The sequence below is a fragment of the Centrocercus urophasianus genome, unplaced genomic scaffold, assembly GCF_019232065.1.
Source record: "Centrocercus urophasianus isolate 14NV4802_14NV808 unplaced genomic scaffold, USGS_Curo_1.0 seq_25, whole genome shotgun sequence".
Classification (NCBI taxonomy): domain Eukaryota; kingdom Metazoa; phylum Chordata; class Aves; order Galliformes; family Phasianidae; genus Centrocercus; species Centrocercus urophasianus.
Genome location: NW_024884811.1, coordinates 17444278 through 17467246, shown reverse-complemented (window position 1 = coordinate 17467246; position 22969 = coordinate 17444278). Strand labels below are relative to the sequence as shown.

The 22969-nt window shown below is 44.6% G+C and overlaps 1 protein-coding gene across 1 annotated transcript in view; it reads right to left on the bottom strand.

Annotated features, from left to right (window-relative positions):
• PDZD2 (PDZ domain containing 2) overlaps window positions 1-22625 on the bottom strand; it is a 115999-nt gene extending 93374 nt beyond the window's left edge. Inside the window, exon 1 of the mRNA XM_042826005.1 lies at window positions 22583-22625. The gene's annotated coding sequence lies outside the window, so the exon portion shown is untranslated. The remainder of the gene's footprint in view (window positions 1-22582) is intronic.
• Window positions 22626-22969: the final 344 nt, after the last annotated feature.

Below are 22969 nucleotides of genomic sequence, written 5' to 3'. Positions count from 1 at the left end.
CAACTCTATCAGCAAATGAAGGAAGTGATGCAACTGAACAGCAACCTCAGAGTGTCGCAAGGAGGACTGTGGCATTTCACCCATGACCTCTCTGACTATGTGGTCACACAAATGGTACTGAAAAGTATTTTATCTTCTAAGGCTCTTTCTTCAGGAGAAACTCCATGTGCCAGTCTGCTCCTAAACTCCTACAAGAGAACAGTACAAACAGGTACAAGAGAAAGTGTACAAACAGGTGAGAATATTGTCTTAGACAAACAAGTGTTCAGCAACTTGTTGTGCTTGCAAGGATGAATCACTACCTCCTGCAAGCTGTAATTTACTGGGAGGACACCAACCAGCTCTGTGTGGTAGGCAGGTGAAACCAATGCCTCCCCACTTAATTGGCTGTTTTTCTCCAAACTCAAACTTGGTTGACTAGGAGGATCTCCCATGCGCTACCAAACCCAGAAGACAGATTTAGTGACAAGTTCCCTGACAAAGACATTGTCTAGCGAGAAAAAGACACCTTTCCTTAAATTTGAAAGCCTTGGCTCGCTCTCATTTTCAACTGATTCAAAAGACCTGAGTCTCAAGAAAAAAGATCTTGTCTTGGCCAAGAAAACCTTTATTGTCAAAGGTTTCAACATGACTTGGGGAAGTGTTAGTCAGATCATGTGCAACAAAGGAAAATTAACAGGTAATTAATAGGATGCATTCAAGCTTCTCTCTCATTAAAAAAAAAAGCTAAATTTATACTACAAAGCAGAAAATATTAGGATTCAGCCTTTAACAATGCCCTCATTATTCATAAGCAAGTGCCCTAACCACAGAAAGTTGGGCATCATCTCCTCTGACTTCTTCTGACTACATTTTTTTTTTTTGATGAAAGAGTGGCCACAAGAGCTCACTAACATGCAGATCCTGTAGCGCATTCATGCATGACCAGTCGGCACACCCAGAGATCACCTCCTCAGTCAGACCCGTGGGGAATTCAGTCTAAGAACACGCAGTTCAGGAATTACAAAAGCAGGTGCAGGCATGAGATCAGCATCCGAGATCCCCAGTGAGACCACAAGGCCACCAGCACCAAGAGCTTGCTGCACAGCAGTTCCAGCGCTTCGGGAAGGACAGAGCGCATTCAGGGTACACAGGCAAGTTGTAATGTAAAACACGACTGGTGCTAGGACAGGACATCTCCATGCTGACAAAGCATAGGAGCACATCTTGCTGCTCACGTGTCTTCATGTGACTCTCACTTAAATGAAGCCCTTTCATGGATAGGGGAGCAGGTAACACTGTCTTATTTCACAGTCTGTAGAAATTGATCAAAAGCATTTCCTTATTTTAATTTCTGCATTTTGTTAATCTGCCATGAACAATCAGGTACTACAAAGCTGAGAGCAACACAGACATCTGAACTGTTTATGGTAGTAAGAAGAGAAGTAAAGGAGAAACAACTCCCACCCTAAAAGCTTAGTCTAAGAGAATACAAATTTCAAATGTCATTCAAGAAGGCCTACAGCCTCTTTTTAGACACAAGGTCAGACAAAATGGAAACAACTGCCACTTCAGACCAAATAATCTCTATTCTTGTATACCCTATAATTTCTATCCTTCTCACAGTTTTCCTGTGTTCCTGCTACTGGTTCAAACATCAGAAATAACCAAAATATTTAGGACAATTCAGCTGAGATCAGCTAATTTATTGTATTCTCAGAGGTAGAGGAATCACTACAGAATAGAAAACTCAGAGATGTCATCTGTCAAAGGCACTTTGACCATGCTTACAGTACTGTATCATATAATGGTCTTATCCAGTTTTTCCCAATCAGTGGAGATCCACGTTCCCATTACAACACTGTGTCACTTAACATAATTACACACCGTTCACATCACTATCACCACACAATTAAGGACATTAATGCACAAAGAAGAGAGAAGGAAAAAAGTCTCCAAAAACCATGTTGTCCAGACAGTAGGAAAGACTGAAAATACTGTCTCATGTATTTGGAGCTCAGCCTTTCTGAATAAATTAGCATTCAGCCAGTGAGGACACATGGAAGGAAACTTTACCAAGTGCCAAAAACGACTTGTCTGAAAAGAATTCAGTAAATAGATTCCAGTGTCTGACAAGTGTAAGCTGCACTGAATATTATCAGAGACGGCAGTACTTCTTAATCATGTGGACTGCATTTTTAACTGGTAGCTCCTACCAGTGAAGTCCAAAAGACAATCTGAAGGGTCTCTCCAAGGAGAGGCAGAAACGGTCAGTGTGACAGATGCTGCTGGATCAGGGTATTCAGAACTCATTGCATGAACCTTATCAATGTGTTATTTATTTTCACAGACTTATTCCAGATTGTATTTATGGCACAAGGGCTAAGATCAAGAGCATTTCTTTCACGAAATGAGGCTAATGAGGGCAATTAACCCAACTCCAAAATATACAAGCTGTGCAGATAAGAAGTCTCATTTGAATTTTGCTATTCTCGCAAAAAGCAGATGGATTGATCTGACTGGTTTCATGGGACTTCTGCCTTGCTGTAAAAGATTAATGCTCTCTCCCTTTAGCTACAGATCAAAAACCAGGCCAGCGGGTGAAAATAAAAGCCTCATGATCCTAAGAAAGGACCTGCAAAAAAAGCTCCTCTCTTGCCGAGATCTCCAGGAGGTGTAAGGGTGAACAAATGATAGGAATTGGTACACTTGTGCTTTACCAAGCATTCTCTCTAGCAGGTCACTGCTGTGGACCAACATGATGCTCTCCAACAAGAAGAAGCTATCAGGGCAACTGCCACTGCCAAGAGAGGAAGCCACTGGTATGCACGGCCCTGAAGCAAGGCCAGATCTGGATAAGAGAATATGAGAAGGAGCCAGAGCCCCAGAGTTCTGACATCACCAGACTTCTCGGAGGATACCAGATGTGGTCATCATCTTGCTCAGGGTATATCTGGAGGATGTACCAACTCCTCACTCCCTCCACAGCCTCCTCCGGGCCTTCACACCCTCTCATGCCCTTCTCCCTGCCTCTCCCAGGAGCCATAGCCCAAGCTGCAGAGATGCTCTTTCTTGAGGCTGCTGCTCCCTCCAAAGATGACACAGAACAGCAGTTCCAGATGAGTTCAGGTCTGAAGACAGTTCAGGCCTCCTTCTGGCCTACTCCTTGAATTGTGCTTCTGCTGCCAAGCAATTGGCAGCTGAAAAACAGGATTCCCCATAGAAGCACGTGCACCAAGTACTTGTCAGGGGTTTCACAGAAACAGTCACCCCCATGTGCAAAGCAGCGCAAGGAAACAAGGCAAGAGATCTTGATCCAAAACTCTGGATTAAGACCTGCAGCTATGAGGTCTTCTAGAACATCATATTCTCCATGTAATTAGGGATGGAAAACGTGAATAACGGAATACTTCACTTCTTTGAGTGGGTGATAAAAAGAGTTGGGAATATTACTTATGATCAATAGTGGATGGAATTTATTCCATTTGGTTAACATCTGTTAACTAAACAGGTGTTATTTGGACAGGGCCTCTATCATGGCATCAACCCACAGCAAGAGAGGAGGGAAGCCAAAAAGTTGAAGCATGGATCATATGATTTTTGATCCCAAATGATTCACTTCAGCTAAAGGCTGTTACTGGAGACACAAGGCAGACTGCGTGGATCATCCCTAGGAGCTACTCACTTAAAGCTCCCTTGGCTGTACACACATACATTTGGAGTGGTTTCTCATGAGTATTTGCTAAGTGGCCCAGTATCCTCATTCTTATGGTAGACTTCACAGGCTGTGGTTTCACTGCCAAAGCCTTCTCTAACAAAAACAGCAAAAAGCCTACCCACTTACACGTTTGTGGATTGCTGCCAGGAGCAGAGCCCCATAGGCTTAAGAAACATTTAAGCAAATACCCGTGATGAGGATGGTGCTTTCCAGATACTCAAAAGTAGGAAAGTCCCACATTCAGATGTTCAGCAGCTGAGGGAGCATGCAGGAGCCAGGGCAAAGACACAGAAAAAGGCACAACAAAGAAACCACCCCAGTGAGACGGACTGCAGCAAAACTGACCTGAGAAAGACAATCATTATGCAGAAGAAGAACTCAAGCTAATTTCTTAAAATTAGCTTTCAGGCATCACCCTGCCAAGCTCTCACCAGCCTCCTTTATTGCTTACACCTACCTGCTCCTGGTGAAATCTACTATTTCTTCCATTGCTACAAGTCACCCATGGTGTGCAGGGGTAAGGAAGGGAGGCACACCTGTGTTACTGGTTGTCTCCTCCAGTTGAAGAAACCCAGTAATCCACCCCTCCACAAATTTCAAAGATAACAGCACCCAGAGGTACCTCATATCCTATATCACGAGACAGAAACCTCTCTAAACCCACTGACTGTAAAGAATGTATCCAAAAGCCTCATCTGCTAACAAATTCTGGCATTTGATGGGAGGCAGCAAAAGGCCTGCTCCCAAAGTCTCCTTTCTCTGCTCTCAATACTCTTTCAAAATGCACCTATAGAGTTAAATTAATATGGATGGTTTTTTAAACTGGCTTTAAAATGCTTTCATTGCACATGGAAAAAGGAATCTATCATGTGGAATTCCTGCAGCTTAAAAGATATTTTAAACAGAACAATACAGTCTGTAATGGTCTTTTCTATTTGGATGGTAATTCCATCCAGAGGTCCCAAAGAAGCAAGAGATCCCAGTTAAGCTCACAGCTGGCCATGCATGTGTGTCTGATCCTCACACACCAACCCATAACTGCCTCCCCACCAACAAGCTGCCAGTCCATGCACACCTGGCAAGAGACAGGAATGCCAGCATTAAGTATATTGCTTGTGACCCTTGTAATAATGCATATTTAATCACCTATCGATAACCCTAATGCTGAATGTAAGCTTTTTAAAAGGGGATTCCCAAAGTTAATTGCTGCAGCTTTGGTTTGTGGAAGCAACCTCAGATGGTCAGGCTTGAAACAGCTGACATCCCAGTCCCAAACCTCCGCCATTCCCAGGGCACACAATCACCCTTCCTGCATTTGTCTTTGCTAAAAGACAAGGGGACTGTCTCCTGCAGTGCAGAACCCTGGGTTGGGCGGAGGAGTGAAGCGGGTACCAGACTCCTCAGGGCCACCAGCACCAACATGATGCAGTAAAGGGAGGGTGCAGACAACTCTTTCTCAATGGCCAGAGCATAAAAACCCAGACTGAGCAGGGCTTTTTTTACAGTTAAAGCATCCCACAGTCATTTTCCTCATCCCCACCAAAAAGGACACTGACTGGTCCACCCATGGGGGCCTTTTTCCATTCCCCAAGTGTCCAAATGCATGCAATGCCTTTCATATTTTCTCTCTCTGTGTACTCCGTCCATTCAAAGTCCTCCTCTCAGCTCATTTCTTATGAGACACCCAGAGGTTATAAATCTACAGAACTCCCCCAAAGACTACAGTTTCACAAACAATCACATCCCAGTCATTTCCTCTCTGCAGTTCTCAGTCGCATCCTGTTTATTCTGCATCTATCTTGTTTGGATCACAAACTCTTCAGAACAAGGACTTTTCACATTTTGTGTCTACGCTGCTGGAAGCATGCTGGTGCTACCCAACTCAGAGCTGCTACGGTCAGAGGAGACCTCTGCAATTATCTAGTCTGGCCTTTTGCACAACGCTCAACCAACTTCAGCAAATGACTTCTGCATTAAATCCTGAAAATCCCAGAAGTACACTGCTAGCATAAAACCATTTTATTCTGCATCATCTCCCAGGTTAGCTGCATATTTAGTGTTTATTCAAATCCGTCCAGTACTTACAACTAGTCTGACATTCACATTTTAGGATGTTTTCCAAAACACACATGCACCTTATTTCTGCAACCTCTGCACTGAAACTGCAGTTGCTAATTACTTACAACACTTTGCATTTGCCAGGTTCATATCTGATGTACCTGCCCCGAGATAAGATTTGCTCAAGAAAAAGGAACCGTAACATAAATCATAGACTTACACTCCTGTTTTTAAGAAACTACGTCTGTAAAAGATTAAAGACCTGAAATGATTTGACAATAGAGTGAAGGAAAAGAATGAGCTGATGGCATTTGTTGGTATGTAAGGTATTCTTGTGTTAAAAATCTATATATAAAAAACCTGTCATGCACTCTGAATACCTGTATTAACTTTAATGCACAACATGCTATAAAGTGATCTTCTTCTGAAGAAAAAAAAGATTAAGTTCTTTTGAGCCAAGTATTAAAAGCATTCTTAAACCAAACATACACAAAAGGAATTCTCACAAAAAATCTGTTTCTCATCTGTCCAAAATTCTATTGGCTTCAGCTAAATTCAATCAATCAATACTCAAAGAATAAAATAAAATAAAACAAAATAAAATAAAAAAATAAAACAAAATAAAATAAAATAAAATACTCTATCCAGTTATAAATTTTTCTTTAACTACAATCATCTGATAGTGGAGTACCACTGACCTAACTTTATGAGCACTTGTCAGCTGATCATGGCCACAGGGCTGTCAGGAGCAGAGAACAGTGATTCTTTGCTCATTTGCCAAGCAGAGACCAGAAGTGACCCACCACAAATCACACAGCAAGCAGCACAATCCAGAGGGAAAATAAACAACCGACTAAAATGAATGGACTACTAGGGATTTGCGCCTGTCCTACACCATGCACCCAGGCAACAAGGTACCAAACAGCTCAAGGAAGAGCTGCAACAACTTTGCTCCATGACAACTAGCAAGTCATTCATGATACGCAGATTTCCTCATTTCTTCCAAACAGTGCCATCCTTCTGTCCATAGTGAAAGCCTCTATGAATGTGGTATCACATGAGGCGTTACACAAGAACAAAGAGCTTCCACAATTTTCTTTTAATTGCTATGACAACTCTGTTTATTTGGATTTAAACATCATTTTGGGATGTTTATACAGCAAACAGCACAACATGACAAGGCAAATGGGACAGGAAGAGCCAGCAAAATGCTCGTGTGGGTAACTTCTGTACAAATCACATAATGCCAAGAAAAAAGCAAGAGCCAACAGCTATGATGAAAAGTACGGGGGAGTTAAGAACCAAACCAAAACAAACACTTCTCACCATTTCCCTTTTTTAGCAGGAGCAGCGATCATGTTTGCAGCTCCAGTGCTGGGAAACTGGAGAGGACTCCACAATTCTGTCCAGCTGCAACTGTGCGTCCCCACCTGCGTTTGGAAGTGGGATTTTAATTTGCATCATCACCGCCTTGCACGTGCATTTCCAGGGCTTGCTGAAGACATGCTGATTAAATGAAGATGTCCTGCATTGTCAGGTAACAATTGTGCTTCCGACTGTGCTCATAAATATCAGTTATAAATAGCTTCACAGGACACCGCCTGTAGTCGCATGTTTAAAACCTCCATTTCCCTGCAAAGTTGGGCTAAAACAATATAAGCACCACTCAGACTATCACAAAAACTGTCACAGAATATAACTGGTACTCAGTCATCTAACTAAAGCCTGGGATGCTGCATTTGTTTGCCATCCCATAATCTCACAAAACACCTACAAGCACAGACAAACTTCAGTAAAATGCAAGTTGAAAGCACACAAAGACTTACTCTTGAGAACACAATCAGGGCAGGAGGTGATGGAACGGAGGAGCCCATCAGTGACATCCCACAGCTGATCTCACCAGGCTGACACTAACCCCAAGCACCACTGTGACCAAATCCAACACAGATGCCAAGGGGGACGCAGCTCTACCAACTCTCAGACTTAAGATTCAGTCACTATGCAGCAGCAACCTGGTATACGGTCCTGCCATGGTTTTGAAGAACTGAGCAATTGTCCTCAGACACAACAGACAACTGTTCAAAGCAAGACACTGGAATGAAGAGAATAAGAACCTGCAGCCAATCTCAGGGACTTCCCAGCAGCTTGGGACATGGTCTGGCTCCACCAGGAGTTTCCAGCACCCAGCTGGCAGGCTCAGCACAGAGCAGATGTAGACACTGGGATGGGCTTTTCATAACACCTCCATTTTGGGGGTCAGCCTCATGATGTGCAGATCCAGGACATTCATTACATTAGAGTTTCTTGGGCTGCGTTTACATGAAGGTCACATTCCTCTGCAGGACTGCCCCCCGTGCTCCCAGCTTCACATACTAGTTTTCCCACATAACTTCTCAGCAAAGCATGCTGTCTGCACTAAACACATGGTTTTACTAATCCAAATGGGCCACATAAACAGAACAGCTCTATTCTCATCTAAGGACCAATTTACCTGCAGATCTTCCAAAATTACTGTTAATAGAACTACTTTCAGTTAAGAACTCCAAAGACAAAAAGATTTTTGTTCAGTTTTGATTTCAAGAGGGAATTGGTAGAGCAAAGACTAGCTAATTAGCTATTTGCCTTAGGCACTGGTTACTACAGGCTTCTAGTTTAGTTTCAATTTCTTCACGTTTCCAATGATGATATCTGTCCCATTCATACTGGTGGCTTCTGCAGCCTTGGAAGAGATGACGAACTATTTTGCAAGCACACCGGATCGGGAACACTGTGAGATATCTGGTGAGGTCCAGTCAACAATGAATGCATTCTCCTACACGCTATTAGACACGATTAAAACATGCAAAATGTAGATGCCTCCATATATGTCCCACAGATGTAACCTGCTCCTGTAAAGAACAGGACAGGAAAAGGGGAGAAAAGAAGAAGGAAGGGGAAAAAGAAGCGTCTCTTCAGGGGATCTTCTCACCCCTAAGCAGAAAAGAATAGACTCTGGATAATCTTCAAACAAACCAACAAACATAAGCAGTTCCAAATTTGCAATTCCAGTTGCCCGTGGGGAGAGAGAGCACATACTGCTCTGTGCAGATCACACAATACGGAAGAGCCCAGAGAACCCAGAGGCATAAAGCCCAATCTCACTACTGCAAAGCCTTACTTAACTACTAACACAAAACCAGTTTTCTTAGGACTTAGTGGTGAGACATGCCATTCAGGCCAAAGGCAAACATCTAAAAACAGCAGCAAGGTGGGGATTTTTATTTTTATTTTTTTTCTGAAACTGAAGTCTGTAGCAGCCTTTTTGACACAGAAAAATAAGTTTCCCCAGAAAGTAAGATGCATAGATGATCTTCAAAACTAACATGACAGCTACAGGTGCATAAGAAACACCATTAGCTCCCTAAGTATCTTTTGGGGACTGGTTAGACGTGGAGCAGCTATAAATCACAGCAAGCCCTTTCTAAGGGAAGCAACACTGGCTGCATCTGTGCAACAACTGCATGGAGGTCAGGCTGGCGTGTTAAATCACTTCTCCAATGAATCACCCCAACAGTTTTGAGCACAGTATTTAGTTTCATTACCATCCCTGCAGAAACTGGTTAGTTAATCTCATTTAACCCTCTGTGCCAACATTCATACAGTTTCCATTGCTGCACTGGAATCTGCAGATAACATGACCTGGCTCAGTGCTCCTAGTGCTCCCAGGATCAATTACCATTTCACACATCAGTGTTTCTTTACCAAGCCATGAATGTCCTCCAGTCGATCATAACTTCAGTCCCATGCTTCAAGAGTCTGATCTTTGAAAATTTGCTACTTGGCAAGATTTACTGCAACAAAGGAAGATCGTCCCAGTCGCGCTTCTGGCTATATCCATTCACACTCCCTGCCACTGCAGTGGCCACTCGATGGTTTATGTGATTAAAAAGAAAGCGATGGCAATTGTGCAGTAGCTGGTCTGTCAGCTCTCTGAAAATAATGAGCTCTCTTCCTCCTTACGTTCACCACAATATATCTTTAGAAAAGTCTTACAGAGATTAATGCTCAATTGCTGTAAATGAGCTTAGCTTTTTTTATTCTAAGAGAGGATCTGGCCCCCAAATCCTGATAAGCCATTGCTCCAGCATCCCTATTAGAAGAAAATCCTGTACTGGAGTTAAGACAGAACTCTGGCCTCATGTCTTGCCTGTAAATTCAGTGACAGAGATTTGGCATACTTTCTATCAACAAGCCAGGCCTAAGTGTGTACTTTAAATTAAGCTAAGATACAAGACATCAAACACTCAAATCTTAACACGGTAAGACAAATCCAGTGTTTCTGCTGCTCATCTTCACCTTAGCTGCCTCTTCCTCATGCGTTCCAATGGGAACATTAACCTCACCTGCTCTCAGGCTGAACACCATGGGAAGCTCATTCATGGCAATGTCAGCATTTGAAATACTGGATCCGCGAGCAGCAGCTCTACAGCAAAACCAGCCGGGTCCCTGCAGCACCCCACGTAGTGGAGAAGTGAACCACGTCACAGAGAAGAAGGCCTCAGGGAGAACATCGTGTTCCTAAAAACCACTGTGATTTCAGGCGTCTGTTTTGAAACTGCAAGTGCTATGAAGTGACAACATGCGAGCCACAACCACATGTTAGAAGAGTTTGTTTTATATCACGGGGTCACAATAAGAGCCCATTATAACTCTGGTTAACATTCCCAGGCTGGTATGCAGCGACGCAGCCCACACAACGCCTCAGCTGTGGTAACGAGGTCTTGAAAGGCCTCTCTGCGAGGTCTCTCACAGACTGGTGCAATCCTCCCCACCAGCCTTTCCCCTTCCCATCACCATTTATGCCCCAGCTGCATCCAGGCGGCAGCACAAAATCTGGCTCATTGCTTGGGAAGGATTTTTTGCACAAGCTTCACAGTTCAGCAGATCTGAGGCTGTGGCTTAAAGCTTCCTATGCTGGCCACCCAGCGTACAAGTGTTCCCTTAAATAACCCCTGCTAGAACTGGGGCTTCCACAACTTCATGGAAAGTATTTGGATCTCAAACAGAACATTTTCTTAAGCAAGCTATGAAAAGACTACACCAGACAACTTAAATGGGTTGGCTTTTATGGATCCAAGTGCCAAAAAATAAATAACTAAATAAATCTGGCACTGAAACCCATTAAATAATAATCCACCCAATAATATGGCTGCTCAGTGACTTCAACAGAGATTCCACGAATCCAACCCTGGCATCCCACTCAGCGAAGATGCGCAGATTAGCAAAAGGAAACAGATGCCAGACATGAAGGAAAATCCTGCCTTCAGATCATTCTTTAACTGGAAAAAAAATAATCAGTTGAATCAGTTGAAGATAGACTCCTTCTCCACACATTAATACAAGTGTCCCTTCAAGTACTCACACTCAGAGCAAATTGTCACATATGAATTGTTATGGCTGTTCATTTTCAAATCAGCGTAGCCCAGGCTCTCACTGCCTCAGCTGAATATCTTGCAGATGCCACTGAGTTTCTAATCTCCCGCAGAGCTATCAGGATAGGCTTGTTTGCTCACTTCACTTGCTAAAATTCTCCAGGTAAGCTTTACAGCTACAGAACAAAGGCAATGTAGCAGTTGAGAACAGATATGGAGTATTCGATGCCCTTCCTCAAACACTGATTTAAGTGATCATTGTACACGAATGGCCTTTTCTCTCAGACACACACATGTACGTTCTTGAAATGCATAAAGCCAATGCCCTAGATCTGTCACAGTCCCCATTAATAATTCACATTATTGGCCATTTTACGCACATACAATGAATGCTTCCAAAATTAGCTTTTCTTCTTTTTTTTATTTTTTTTGTTTCCCTCTTTTTCCTCTAAATGACCCACTTGGTGTATTTGCTATTTGTAGAAAAAGCTGTATGCTTACCTAAAGCTCTGAGAGACCACAGAGCACCTCTCCCAGCTGGAACTGTGCTTGGATGAGGCCCACAGAGATTATCTATTCTGGTCTTTTGGCACTAGCAGCGCAGCAGTGGACACAGAAAGCTTTCTAAGACCACTTCTGACAGGGAGCACACTCCGATAAGCAAGTGAGACAGTGACAATACTATTTCAGTAATGTCTGCAGCGCTTAATGCTGACGGAGTTGATATTTTTCAGCTCTGGTCATTCCTACAACTAGTAAGAGTATAAACAAGAATTGCCATCTTCATTTTACATTGAAATCACCAGCTTCAGGTATCTATAATTTTTCAGTAATTTTTTTGAAATGAAGAAAAGCCTTCCCTAGGAACTGTTAAGCACTGATAACAGACCAGGATACAGAGCCATTTTCCACCCATCGAGAAGAAATATTTACCATCCCCACTCATGCACTGCACATGCAAGCTCCCTGCCAGCACCCTGCACATGCAGAGCTTGCCTGCAGCACAGATCTGCAGTCCATCCTGTTTACCACTTAGGACACACACTAGAACCAAACCAAACTCCACCTCCCAAAATCCAGAAGAAAAGCAGCTCGTGCAGATGTTGAAATTCTGGTGAGAAAGACAAATGATAAACAAATTTCCTAAAAGATGTGCCTTGGGACAGTGCTATCCAGCAATTTCACTAATTCCCTTGGTAGGGAAAGTAGGAGAGTGCAAATGGAATCTGCAGAAAACAGACTGCTGGGAAAGTTGTCAACTCAAGAGGATGCACAGAAGTTTATTCAGAACATCTGAGGACTAAAACAACTGACGGGAGGCGCAGCTTAAGATCAAGCCAAGTGCAGTCATGCACTCTGGGATTAAAGAAATATGTTCTACAGCTTGGGAGCTCAACAACCGTTGGAAACGATATAGAAAGTCTTGGGTGCTCATGGCGAGACCATAAAAAAGCCACATATTGCCTGAGGTCTCAGTGAGGCACGGGAAAACAGACAAGACACTAGTAAGATATTAGCTGGAACAACGTGATTTCAGGTTACTGAGTTCAGGAAAGGTTAAGTGAAAGTGAAATAGGGCAAGAAAAGTTCAGTAAAATAACCTCCCTCATAAGACAAAAAGATAAAATGAAATTGGCTTTGGTATTGGAGGAAAAGGGGGGCTCCCTTTGCGTGAGAAAGGGAAAGATAAGGCAATGTAAACCAGCCACAAAGAGGTTTAGGCTGGAATTTGAAAAAATGCTTGTGTTCATCAAAATAATGCATGTTGAGAAAAGCTTGCCAAAAGGAAAAATAAGGCAGGAGGTTGATTGTTCAGTGCAAGAAAACAGAATGAGATAGCCCAAATCAAAGCCAGTCATGCAGGATGTCCAAAGCCAATGCTGGTAACAGAGATTCTCATCACATACAGTCCACAAATCCACTGACCAAGGTGTGTGAGCTGCATTACTACCCCAAGACCTGCTAGACCATCCTTCACCTGCAGCCAGGTCTTGTGCCATCACTGGAGGGGCATGATGCTGAAGGTGTACAGAGAGCTGAGATACACGCTACTGACATACACCAAAAGCTGTTTTACATATGGACTGGTTTCCTGAGTTAGTGCTCAGTGAAAAAGGGAAGACACTTCCTCAGAAAACCTAAGGTTTTTTCTAACCAAGTCATAGGAGCAGAGACTGGTGAAAAGCATGCCAGTTGACTTGATGTCATCAGGGACAGAAGAAAAACTTTGTTAAAGGCAAGGAGATGCATGAGGCTTTGGACGGAAGAGATGAGATGGCCGCTGACGAAGGCTTCAGAAATCAGCACTGTGATAGCAAGCAATTAACTATCACAGCTGAATTCCTCACTATTACACAGTATTACCCAATAAAATTAACAGTGCAGGCAGGTGCAAAGGGCCATTTACAATCTTGCTTTTCCAAATTAAACTCTGTTCCAACAGAAAAACATGAAGGTAAAAAGGTGAAGAAGGGAGAGGAGCGGGAAAACATAGAAGCTAATTAATGTCAATCACTATAAAAACCCATGACTGATGCTTTTGACACAACTAAGACAGATCCTCTGCAGACATTCAAAGGAGCATGAGAAGGGTGCCAGAGTGCTGCATCAAAGTGGGATAAGCAGAGAGTCCCTGCATATCTACAAAATGCAAAAATAGTTTGCTCAGATATTTATACAGACTGCCCTGAAAGTAATGCTTCCTATTTATTTCCATGGAAACTACAACAGATACAAAGAGCATAGTAACACTATTTGATAGAGCAAATTCTCACCTACATAACACTGTTTTTCAACACAGCCACCACCATTACCTACGTATTTTCATTAGCAATGAACAAGAGCTGGCATGCCACACACAGACGTCTGCACCAGCGAAGATGATCCACTGTTTACAACTGCTATGACGGTTTCACTGCTGAAGCATACCACTCACCACCTCACTGTGTTCACAGAATCACAGGGGTTGGAAGGGACTTCAAGCGACTATTATAAAGTCCAACCCCACTACTAAAGCAGGCACCTACATTAGGTTACACAGGTAGACATCCAGACAAGTCTTGAATATTTCCATAGGAGACTCCACAGCCTCTCCGGGCAGCCTGTTCCAGTGCTGTCACCCTTACTGTAAAAAAGTTCTTCCACATGGAACTTCCTGTATTCAAGTTTTAGGGCATTACTCCTTGTCTTATCACTACATACCACCAGAACAGCTGCATCCATTTGCCCCCACCTCCCTTTAGTTCTTATTCCACCTCACCATCCACTCAGTGGCCTCAGTGGCCTTCCCCAATTTCTTACTCTTAGGGATGCACCGATCCTGAGCTTGGAAGAAGTGATGTTTAAGCACAAAACAGCTCTCATGGGCACCCTTACCTTCTAACATTCTAGCCCATGGAACACTTCCAAGCAGGTCTTTGAAGAAGTCAAAGTTGGCTCTCTTGAAGTCCAGGGTATCAATTCTACTAATTGCTTTGCTTATTCTACATGAGATCTTGAACTCCATCATCTTGTCAATGCTTCATCGCTGCATCCCAAGCTTTGCATCCCAAGCTTCTCCTAACCACCATATCCCTGACCAGCCTTTCCTTGTTATTAAAAACAAGCCCTCCTTGTCAACTCCTTCACCACCTACATCATAAATGCATTACAGGAACCAAACCTTCTGTGCTTGGCCGAGTTGCTTATCCAACAAATATCAGGATGGCTGAAGTCTCCCAAGAGAATCATTGCTGGAGATCACACGGCTACTTCCAGCTGTCTGTAAAAGACCTCATCCACTTCCTCCTTCTGATCAAGTGGACTGCAGTATATACCCACAACACAGTCACCCATGGTAGTTTGCTCCTTAATTCTTACCCACATCCACTGTTTGCTCTCCATAAACGTTCAGGCAGCACCGATGGATGTCAGTGGATGCCATTTTTTCTGCACAGATAAATTAAGTGAAATATCTTTGCTTCATCTGCACTTATATGTCAGATGCCATTTGTCAGACTGCCCCTCAGCTGCTATCTGTCACACGGTAAATGGAACGTAACAGAATTCCAGTGGGAAGGTTCAACCTCTACTGTCATACCACCAGTATCCACCTCTGATCTCATAGGCCAATATAAGGAAATAGGAGGCATTACTTTTCAAAGCAGCCCGTGTTCATACAAATGCCATTCCAAATGTTGGAGGAGAGAACCTATGGATGTTTATACTTTCAGAACAATCTCAACAGTGCATGTTTAAATTGCCTCTGTGGGAGAATAAGTAGAAACTCCAAAACAGACTCCAAAGGACTTGCATGCACAATTGTTGCTAATAACCACTTGCATGCAACAGAAGACTGCCCCAACATGCTTTTCTTCCAGGCCAGTTTTCCCATCTGATTTAGAAAACAGAAGCCATAAAGAGCACTACCAGCTCTTTCTGGGTTTTCTTTTCCCACAAGCAGTTATTTTGTTCACAGCAAGGTACAGTTTTGGAGGTAGCTTTCACTTCCATCAAGCTTCAAACCTGTTATCAAAATGCACAGTATTCACCAGTCATGGTGAGGCTTCAACTCTCTGGTCACAAGGAAAAAAGGGGCCACTAGACAAAAGTTTATAGAAAGACAAGTGCTCCGTTTTCCTTCACTCTTTGGCCACAATCTGTTGCTGTCATTTGGCTGCAAAGCTGGGACTAAAACACCTGACACCCTCTTCAGTGGGTAGATCTCAGACTTCACTGCAACATGAAAGACAGATGCTTCCTACTCTTAACTAAGCACAGCCAGGAGGCTTTGATCAGCAGTGGTATTGCATAGTGGAAACTGTTCCTGCTCTTGAGATCTGCATTAAAAGCAGTTGTAAAAAGTCTCTTTAAAAATACCAGCATGAGTTCTCACATCCCTGGAGTGCTCTCTTGCAATTCACCTACAAAGCAAACAACTGCCTCTGGCCAACAATCATGCTTGTTTCTAAAGGGCAGCTAAGCTCATGGAAGACAATACAACACATATTTTCCCATGTTCCTCCAGTACTGTCCTGGTTGCTCAACCAGCTGCTGCACTTTGCAGGCAGCTGGACTCTCTTAAATTTTAGTTTTAATGGTGAAACTAACTTTTCAGCCATGAACCAGATTCCAGTTCAGCTTTCTGCATCTCTAGCAGCTGTTTCCGGAAGGCTGCTCAAGTACTGCAGCTCAGTGGCGGCCTCTTTAGAAGTCTCTCCCCTGGAGGATAACCTCAGAAACCATCTTGGCTAGTCTCAACTTCTGCTTTAGAAGCTGCTCTGGAAGGCACTCCATGGTTTTTAAGTAAAGGCAAGACTTTAAAAGGATTGCAGCAGCTGGACTTTAGACAGGAGATGCTGTCTGCCTTTATCCACAGTTCAAAACACAGCCCACAGCCAGGAGAGAACAGTCACATTCCAGCAAAATGGTGTAAATCATGAATAATTCCACTGAAGTCCAGCTGGAGAGTGCAGCCTAAAGAGAGGTTTCCCTTTGAAGCCCTACAACTCCAGAGCTCCGTTGGAAGACCCCAGTGACACCTTTGGCAGCCAGAAGACATTGCCGTATGGACACACGTACACTTCCCTGTAACACGTGAACACTGGGGTCTCAGCCCACACTGTAGTTTCTTTACCACTCCTTGAACTCCTGCAAAACACAAATTAGGTCTTCACTACGTCTCTGCATTTGACAGAAGAGGAGCTTCCCACCTCCAGCCTACATTGAGGACACCAGCTACAGCCAAAGCTACCAGCAGAGACTGTGCAGAGCAGAGAGCTTCCTTGCGTGGACCAGACATCCAGTTCTTCCCCTGAGGATCTGGCTTTGATTCAATTCAGCACCTGCTATTCCTCCCTTCAGCGACTCAGCCAGCCAGCAAGACCAGAAAGCTTTCATTACGTCAGAGGTGTCACTTAAGCAGGAACAGAGCGTTAACGCAATTGCGTTGAGAGAACAAACTCAATCTCCCTATCTCGTCTCATTTCCCCTTCCAGCAGGCACTTCACAAAGATTTTCTTTCTCTGACACTTGCAGAAGCATCCCTTCCCTAGAGAAGCATTTCTCTATCCCATCCACAAGTACTTTCTCACTCTTATCGTCCTCAGTCTGCTCTTCAAATGCCAGCGTGGGTAATTCACCGGGGCAGATCCATTAAGTCTTCAAAAAACTCCTGCATCACTGCTGGGTCTTACTAAGCAGGTGGTGCCTGGTGGCTCTTACCACTTCCACTTTACTTTTTTGTCCATTATTTCATGGACAACGTGAAAAAACTGAGGTGACTCTACACACAATGCACTTCTATACCCTTCACAGCTTTATTTCCTTAAGATATAACCTCTCTTTACCGAGGAAAGCAACTTTCCCCGATTTCTTATCAGTTGGCTTATTACCCCCCAGGCAACAGAAGCAGTTTACACTGTAAATGCCACTTCACAAACAGCAGTCAACAAACAAATTCCTTCTGTATCCAAACTGAAAAGGCATGAGTATGAACTCAGCAATCACACTTATCTCCAGGTCATGGGTCAAGACTGATGGACTCAAGAAGCCACTTTAATTAAATATTTTCACATTTAAGAATCTGGGAAAGAGCCATAAACTCGAGCCAGTCAGAAAACTATACAGCACAAGCCAAGCAGTCAGCAATGGTCATTCTGTGTCTGGAAGACTACTTCTCAGCAAATTATTTACATGTTGTGGTCATTTCTTATTTTAAACATTCCTTTTAAAAGTTGTTTTCTGCAAGCCTGTGTTTAAGGATCTCTGTAACTTCTTGTTTTATCTGCCTCATCCCCTCTCCCTTCTGCTCTTTCAGCTTTGACCTAGAAGAGCACAAGAGTTGTGACTAGATCAATCCACCTCGCAAAACATCCTGTCCCTAAAAGAGGAAGGTCAGTGTTCAAAGACATAGGACAAAATCCTTTCCTGTATAGTGCTCTCGACAAACTGCAAGATTATCTGGCAACAACCAGTCTGGCCCCACTAATGCACTCCTAAACTGTCCTGGATTGTGGACAAGAACTTGAAAATGTATTTCCTTCCTGCCCAGTAGGGTGAGATTCTTGTTTCTACCCATAACTCCTGTGTCAGCAACATCAGTGCTGCCCTGCTCCTTTCCCTGCTCACCAGCAGCTGCAGGGATTTACAGATACATTCCCTGTGTATTTTGTACATACTCACAGTAGTACTTGGAAGCCACACAGTGGTTTGCTGAGACTAAAGGTCAAATTCTGCAAGTTACTGCAAATCTTCAGCACCAGCAGAGTTCATCCAGAGTCAAGAACTTCTCCAGAATATAGGAAACACTTAGGATGCCATGGGACAAATCAAGTGAATCATGCCGATGTGAACCACAGCCCCAAGAAAGCAATGCTAGTAGCTATGCAAACAGCCGTACCTTTGCAGTGGCCTTGAACTTCTCTCTCAAAGCACTGGAATAAGTCTTAGTCCCTCTTCTGTTGTTAGGAGCACAGAAATCTCTGAAGCATGCAATGGATGTAACCTGCTCCAGAGCCAGTGCACCTGGCCATCCCACTCCAGTGGAGGGCTCAGAAAATACAGCCATTCTGCCTGTGAGGGCCTAGGAGCAACAAGGAACTTCTATAGGGGTCTACGAGCAACAAGGCCACTTCTGATGTTCTGTGTGTGTTACATGGATCTACACTGCTCCAGTTAGCCTGGTTCCAGTACAATCCATGGTGCAGCAGCCACTCTTCCAGAACCAGAAATGCCAGAGATACGCCTCTGGGACACAAAATGGAGCAAATGTAGGTCATTAAGAAGTGTTTCCATGAATCCCAGTTCCCTGTGCCTCCAAAACAGGATCCTGACCTGGATTAGCTTTTGGCTGAAATGACAGGTGATGCCAGTCAGTGATCACTCAGTATTTATGAAGCATGCTGCACAAATGGTTAACACTTCCCCCAAATCCGGGGTTAAGCTCTCACTCCTTCTGGCCTACAATGGAATTCCACGGGGTATTTTAACCAAAGGCATAATGCCTCATTAGCAGTCCCAAGCTGCTACAGGTCCTTAGACCAGCAAAACACTCAGTGCATTCACTCTAGAACTGACAGCACTCCTACGACAAGCAAAACAATGATCTTTATGGTTGTTTCCAACCCAAGCCATACTACAATTCCATGACCAGGCAAAGCAGAGGTACCACATCCTGCCTCCAGGCTGAGCACCACACTAACAGTAACCTGGGCTTTGTGGCAAGTCTCCATCAGAGCCTCAGCTATCATGAGACAAGGTCTGCAGTGTGAAGGAAGGACTGGGAAAAGGGACAGGACTATCAGCCTACGAGAGTATGCCTACATGCGCATTTCTATGAATGCACAGCATTTTCAGATGACACAAACTTCCCCAAAGCCCTTACTACCTTCATGAGGCTAGCTGCAAGCAGCTCCCAAGATAAATCCTATGAAACATTCTCCAAGGGCTGCTGCCTTCCTGCTGTTCTCGAGAACATGCAGTACCCACTGAAGCATCCATTTCTACCCACACGTGTAAATGGGCTACCACTTCAAGTTCTCTGTGATCACACTCTTCCAGGACTGTGGACTGTGCCTTAAATTAACTCACAAAACAAACCAGAAAGAAAGAACACAATTTGACAGTTATATCCCAAGGCTAAAAGGAAGAGAATTGAAAAAAAAAGGAGAGGAAAAAAAATAAGAAAAAAAAAGCCCAAACCAGCCAACAACTCTTTACACCAAATGAGCAATTTTATTAAGGAAATAACATCTGAACGAGACACGCCGCACACACAAGTTCTGCAGCTGTAACCTCTCGTTGTTGATGTTTCTCTTGGTGGTACATAAGGCAGAAAATAATTCAGCTCAGCCCCGGAGGGCTTGTGGTGGCTCTGCGGTCATAGCAGGCACAAAGCATAGTAAGACACTAAAAGCAGACCTTGTAAGATGTATCATCTGCTCAGAAGCTTCTTTTTTTCTCCTTCTGCAGTGAACTACAGACCAGATAGGCTTTCAGAGACATGCCAGAGTTCAGCCTCAAGGGAAAGGCTCCAGATGACCAGAGAGCAGCCCTGGGCCACCACAGCCCTCCAGAGGCTGTCCTCTTCCCAGGGACAGTCCCAGGGCAAACTGCGTGCAAGGAGGAAATTCTCTGCATGTACACAGGGGACACTGTCTCATGGCAGACAATTCAAATGTCCATAGTTAGAGCTACAGCCACTACAACAGCTCCACACCCATCACTTGGAGGAAAATTCCATGATGTTTCCATTCCTTTGGATTCAAAGAAGAGCACTGCGCCATACAAACAAAACACAATAGGTACCAGCAGTACCACACCATGCTTCTCCATCAGTTTTTACCCTAAGCCCACGTGGTTTATAAAACAATAATGAAGTACTAAATAGCAGTGAGATACACCAGGCTACCTAGTGTTTGCTGAAATACACATGACATTTACATAGAAACAAAAGGCATCTGTGGCATATTACATACCTGAAAGCTTCAGAAAGTTAGACCTTGTGCTTCGCTCCCCACAGTCACAGCTCAAGGACTGCTGATCAGATTCAGAGCGAAGTCTGCCACATTCTCCTTCCCTCTGGGGACTGATGGGCAGATACAGAAGTCAGAGGGAAGTCAGGTACCAGAATCAGGGTTAACGCTCTTTACTTCATGCCTTTTGCATGTGAAGAAAATGATTTTCCACTAAAGACTGGGGATGAGATCCTCCTCAAAGGAAGAATTCCCTCTGCTCAAGCTTAAAGTCCATACACAGTCATACATCTGCTAAATCACAGTAAGATCCTTCTGTACTGACACAGGTTTTCTATTTCAAGAGGATTAATAATGTGCAGGCAACATACTTTCCTGACTATGCAGAAAAATTAGGATACGTAGCATATATCTTTAACACATTTCCACCTAATCACATGCACAGAGATACATCATGCTAGATGACTAACCCTTCCGGCACAGCCATGTGAGGAACGCAGTACTAAACTGATTTTCTAAATACCATGACAATATTTAGTCACTATGTCAAAAATCATTTCAAGATTTCAGAAAAGGTAACACAAGAGACACAAGCTCTCTCCCCACGAAAAAGCTGGAGGCACATTGTTGCAATAGATACGCAGGTCAGTGACGTGAGGAACTGCATTCACTACTTTTCTTACCCAAGTTTTACCAAAACCAGCTGGAGGTTTCCCGTCCCTCTACACCCCTCCATGAGGAGGCATCTCCTTTTTGAGCCAGGAGATGGTGCCACAGAAATGCTCCCTAAAGAAAGGCTGAGATGAGGAGATAAGGGCGAGGTAGAGAGCCCCAGTTTCTGCTGTTGAAGGTGCAACTAGCAGTCTGCTACTATCAGTCCATATGAAATGGAAATTGACAATAATGCTTTTGGATGCAAGAAACAGCTGCACATCTAATGAAGCACCTCTAAGAAAAGTTCAGATAACACCTACCTGAGCCAGAAAACACCAGCTTATCATCTTATTCAACAACTGACAATATTTTGGAATTAATAATGTAGGATACATACACATTTCTAACAAATGTGCTGCCCAGAGGTGTCAGAAACATTGTCAGGACAGAGAGGAATCAGCCTTTCTCACCAGAGCTGCTGCTGGTCGAGGTACTACCACATGCTATTTCTGAGCAGCACGGGGTTCAGATCGCGGACACATAAAACCAAGAGTTGTGTGAGCAGCGCAGCACACACACGCAGAGCAGGCTGTTGTGCAACACAACACTTCGACACTTCCCATCTGCACTCCATTTCAAAGCATATTTTACTTGTTAGCTTCATTTTGAAGGTCCCCCCGCAGTTGAGCTGCAAGAGAGGACGCTGTCAAAATGCAGAGCTGAGCAGAAGCATTGAGCCTGCATCTCCATAAAGTAAATGTGAAGTAGGAACTAAGTATGCCTATGCCGTACATGCACAGAACCCACTGAACACCAACAGACGTTTCTTTGCTAGAGGATCAGGAGATATTTAGAGTGCAGGATGTCTGTGGCACACGAACGCCACCAAAAGCTCTCCTAAACGAAAGCAAGAATCACGCTGGATTTAGGAAACGATCATTCAGCTCTATTTTCTGCATCCAATTGAAAGACAATATATTTCCCTTACGAAAAGCCTCCAGTACGAAAGCTTGCCAAAGGAAGCTCCTCTGCAAGGCTTTCAGCAGCGCTTTCATTTTAAAAATCCAGTCCTCACACGTCCCACGGGAAAGCGTTCCGTGCCTTGAGTTGCGGAGGTTATCCTCAATGGCACTGGCCGGCGCGCTGGGACACAGCCCTGTCCCCTCGGCAACGCGAGCCCCGAACGAAAGTTTCTGCCCAGCGCCGAGCCCGAAGCCCCGAGTGCCGACCCCCCAGAACCCCCCCGCCGGCCCCGCGCGCCCCGTATCCCCGGAGCCTCCCCAGAGCTCCGGCCGCTGGGCTCCGCACACCTCTCCGCGCCTCCGCCGGGCTCCGCGTGTTGGCAGCGGCCGTCCCCCGCCGCTCGCAGCTCCGCTTCATCACCTGCCGCCGAGCCGCCGCGCTGCTACCGCCGCGGAGCCGCCGCTGCCGCCTCCCTCCTCCCGGGCGCGGCTGCAGGGCCCCGCTCCGCGCCCCGCCCCGCGGCTCCGAGCTCCGCGCTCCCGCAGCCCCGAGCTCCCGCCGCCGGGAGTGCGCAGCGCCGGAGCTCCGACCCCCGCCCCGCAACCTCGGCTCTGCCCGCCCAGCTCCGAGAGCGAGGCTTCTCCTACGGGAGTGGGTACGGCCGGAGCGGTTCTCGCTGCTACGCACTCGCTCCGACCACACCGCGCTCTCGTGCACTTTCTCCCCTTCGGAGA